Below are 5,000 nucleotides of genomic sequence, written 5' to 3'. Positions count from 1 at the left end.
TACCCCTTCACACCACCAGGCACATTAGTAGCCCAGACTAAAAGGTTGTTCTGACTGTGTGTTTGCTGCACCTGTGCATCACCTTTGGCATGCCCTTTGCAGCCTCACTCCACATTACGCTCCACACTTCCTCCATCTCCTAACCCTAACCCTAACCCTAGCCCTAATCTCCAGCACTAATTACCCCTTCACGCCACCAGGCACATTAGTGGCCCTGATGAAAAGGTTGTCTTGAATGGGTGTTTGCTGCACCTGTGCATCACCTTTGGCATGCCCTTTGCAGCCTCACTCCACATTACGCTCCACACTTCCTCCATCTCCTAACCCTAACCCTAACCCTAACCCTAATCTCCAGCACTATTTTCCCCTTGATGCCACCATGCACATTAGTGGCCCCGATGAAAAGGTTGTCCTGACTGGCGCCTTGCTGCACCTGTGCATCACCTTTGGCATGCCCTTTGCAGCCTCACTCCACATTACGCTCCACACTTCCTCCATCTCCTAACCCTAACCCTAACCCTAACCCTAATCTCCAGCACTAATTACCCCTTCACGCCACCAGGCACATTAGTGGCCCAGACAAAAAAGTTGTCCTGACTGGGTGTTTGCTACACCTGTGCATCACCTTTGGCATGCCCTTTGCAGCCTCACTCCACATTACGCTCCACACTTCCTCCATCTCCTAACCCTAACCCTAACCCTAGCCCTAATCTCCAGCACTAATGCACCTCACGCCACCAGACATACTGACTGCCGAGACAAAAAGTTGTCCTGACTGGCTGTTTGCTGCACCTGTGCATCACCTTTGGCATGCCCTTTGCAGCCTCACTCCACATTACGCTCCACACTTCCTCCATCTCCTAACCCTAACCCTAACCCTAACCCTAACAATAGCCCTAATCTCCAGCACTAATGCACCTCACGCCACAAGACATACTGACAGCCGGGACAAAAAAGTTGTCCTGACTGGGTGTTTGCTGCACCTGTGCATCACCTTTGGCATGCCCTTTGCAGCCTCACTCCACATTACGCTCCACATCTCCTCCATCTCCTAACCCTAACCCTAACCCTAGCCCTAATCTCCAGCACTAATTACCCCTTCACGCCACCAGGCACATTAGTGGCCCAGACGAAAAGGTTGTCCTGACTGGGTGTTTCCTGCACCTGTGCATCACCTTTGGCATGCCCTTTGCAGCCTCACTCCACATTACGCTCCACATTTCCTCCATCTCCTAACCCTAACCCTAACCCTAACCCTAATCTCCAGCACTAATTACCCCTTCACGCCACCAGGCACATTAGTGGCCCAGACGAAAAGGTTGTCCTGACTGGCTATTTGCTGCACCTGTGCATCACCTTTGGCATGCCCTTTGCAGCCTCACTCTACATTATGCTCCACACTTCCTCCATCTCCTAACCCTAACCCTAACCCTAGCCCTAATCTCCAGCACTAATGCACCTCACGCCACCAGACATACTGACAGCCGGGACAAAAAAGTTGTCCTGACTGGGTGTTTCCTGCACCTGTGCATCACCTTTGGCATGCCCTTTGCAGTCTCACTCCACATTACACTCCACACTTCCTCCATCTCCTAACCCTAACCCTAACCCTAACCCTAGCCCTAATCTCCAGCACTAATTACCCCTTCACGCCACCATGCACATTAGTGGCCCAGAACAAAAAGTTGTCCTGACTGGGTGTTTGCTGCACCTGTGCATCACCTTTGGCATGCCCTTTGCAGCCTCACTCCACATTACACTCCAGACTTCCTCCATCTCCTAACCCTAACCCTAACCCTAACCCTAACCCTAGCCCTAATCTCCAGCACTGATTTCCCCTTGATGCCACCAGGCACATTAGTGGCCCACACGAAAACGTTCTCCTGACTGGATGTTTGCTGCACCTGTGCATCACCTTTGGCATGCCCTTTGCAGCCTCACTCCACATTACGCTCCACACTTCCTCCATCTCCTAACCCTAACCCTAACCCTAACCCTAATCTCCAGCACTAATTACCCCTTCACGCCACCAGGCACATTAGTGGCCCAGACAAAAAGGTTGTCCTGACTGGGTGTTTGCTGCACCTGTGCATCACCTTTGGCATGCCCTTTGCAGCCTCACTCCACATTACGCTCCACACTTCCTCCATCTCCTAACCCTAACCCTAACCCTAACCCTAACAATAGCCCTAATCTCCAGTACTAATGCACCTCACGCCACCAGACATACTGACAGCCGGAACAAAAAAGTTGTCCTGACTGGGTGTTTGCTGCACCTGTGCATCACCTTTGGCATACCCTTTGCAGCCTCACTCCACATTATGCTCCAGACTTCCTCCATCTCCTAACCCTAACCCTAACCCTAGCCCTAATCTCCAGCACTAATTACCCCTTCACGCCACCAGGCACATTAGTGGCCCAGACGAAAAGGTTGTCCTGACTGGGTGTTTCCTGCACCTGTGCATCACCTTTGGCATGCCCTTTGCAGCCTCACTCCACATTACGCTCCACATTTCCTCCATCTCCTAACCCTAACCCTAACCCTAACCCTAATCTCCAGCACTAATTACCCCTTCACGCCACCAGGCACATTAGTGGCCCAGACGAAAAGGTTGTCCTGACTGGCTATTTGCTGCACCTGTGCATCACCTTTGGCATGCCCTTTGCAGCCTCACTCCACATTATGCTCCACACTTCCTCCATCTCCTAACCCTAAACCTAACCATAGCCCTAATCTCCAGCACTAATGCACCTCACGCCACCAGACATACTGACAGCCGAGATGAAAAAGTTGTCCTGACTGGGTGTTTGCTGCACCTGTGCATGACCTTTGGCATGCCCTTTGCAGCCTCACTCCACATTGCGCTCCACACTTCCTCCATCTCCTAACCCTAACCCTAACCCTAACCCTAACCCTAATCTCCAGCACTAATTACCCCTTCACGCCACCAGGCACATTAGTGGCCCAGAACAAAAAGTTGTCCTGACTGGCTGTTTGCTGCACCTGTGCATCACCTTTGGCATGCCCTTTGCAGCCTCACTCCACATTACACTCCAGACTTCCTCCATCTCCTAACCCTAACCCTAACCCTAACCCTAACCCTAGCCCTAATCTCCAGCACTGATTTCCCCTTGATGCCACGAGGCACATTAGTGGCCCACACGAAAAAGTTGTCCTGACTGTGTGTTTGCTGCACCTGTGCATCACCTTTGGCATGCCCTTTGCAGCCTCACTCCACATTACGCTCCACACTTCCTCCATCTCCTAACCCTAACCCTAACCCTAACCCTAATCTCCAGCACTATTTTCACCTTGATGCCACCATGCACATTAGTGGCCCCGATGAAAAGGTTGTCTTGACTGAGTGTTTGCTGCACCTGTGCATCACCTTTGGCATGCCCTTTGCAGCCTCACTCCACATTACACTCCAGACTTCCTCCATCTCCTAACCCTAACCCTAACCCTAACCCTAATCTCCAGCACTGATTTCCCCTTGATGCCACCAGGCATATTAGCGGCCCACACGAAAACGTTGTCCTGACTGGGTGTTTGCTGCACCTGTGCATCACCTTTGGCATGCCCTTTGCAGCCTCACTCCACATTACGCTCCACATTTCCTCCATCTCCTAACCCTAACCCTAACCCTAGCCCTAATCTCCAGCACTAATTACCCCTTCACGCCACCAGGCACATTAGTGGCCCAGACGAAAAGGTTGTCCTGACTGGGTGTTTCCTGCACCTGTGCATCACCTTTGGCATGCCCTTTGCAGCCTCACTCCACATTACGCTCCACATTTCCTCCATCTCCTAACCCTAACCCTAAACCTAACCCTAATCTCCAGCACTAATTACCCCTTCACGCCACCAGGCACATTAGTGGCCCAGACAAAAAGGTTGTCCTGACTGGGTGTTTGCTGCACCTGTGCATCACATTTGGCATGCCCTTTGCAGCCTCACTCCACATTATGCTCCACACTTCCTCCATCTCCTAACCCTAACCCTAACCCTAACCCTAACAATAGCCCTAATCTCCAGCACTAATGCACCTCACGGCACCAGACATACTGACAGCCGGGACAAAAAAGTTGTCCTGACTGGGAATTTGCTGCACCTGTGCATCACCTTTGGCATACCCTTTGCAGCCTCACTCCACATTACACTCCACACTTCCTCCATCTCCTAACCCTAACCCTAACCCTAACCCTAACCCTAATCTCAAGCACTAATTACCCCTTCACGCCACCATGCACATTAGTGGCCCAGAACAAAAAGTTGTCCTGACTGGGTGTTTGCTGCACCTGTGCATCACCTTTGGCATGCCCTTTGCAGCCTCACTCCACATTACACTCCAGACTTCCTCCATCTCCTAACCCTAACCCTAACCCTAACCCTAACCCTAGCCCTAATCTCCAGCACTGATTTCCCCTTGATGCCACGAGGCACATTAGTGGCCCACACGAAAAAGTTGTCCTGACTGTGTGTTTGCTGCACCTGTGCATCACCTTTGGCATGCCCTTTGCAGCCTCACTCCACATTACGCTCCACACTTCCTCCATCTCCTAACCCTAACCCTAACCCTAGCCCCAATCTCCAGCACTGATTTCCCCTTGATGCCACCAGGCACATTAGTGGCCCAGAACAAAAAGTTGTCCTGACTGGGTGTTTGCTGCACCTGTGCATCACCTTTGGCATGCCCTTTGCAGCCTCACTCCACATTATACTCCAGACTTCCTCCATCTCCTAACCCTAACCCTAACCCTAACCCTAACCCTAGCCCTAATCTCCAGCACTGATTTCCCCTTGATGCCACCAGGCACATTAGTGGCCCACACGAAAACATTGTCCTGACTGGGTGTTTGCTGCACCTGTGCATCACCTTTGGCATGCCCTTTGCAGCCTCACTCCACATTACGCTCCACACTTCCTCCATCTCCTAACCCTAACCCTACCCCTAACCCTAATCTCCAGCACTAATTACCCCTTTACGCCACCAGGCACA

Source organism: Rhea pennata, chromosome 1 (genome assembly GCF_028389875.1).
Source record: "Rhea pennata isolate bPtePen1 chromosome 1, bPtePen1.pri, whole genome shotgun sequence".
NCBI lineage: Eukaryota > Metazoa > Chordata > Aves > Rheiformes > Rheidae > Rhea > Rhea pennata.
This window is presented reverse-complemented; position numbering follows the sequence as displayed.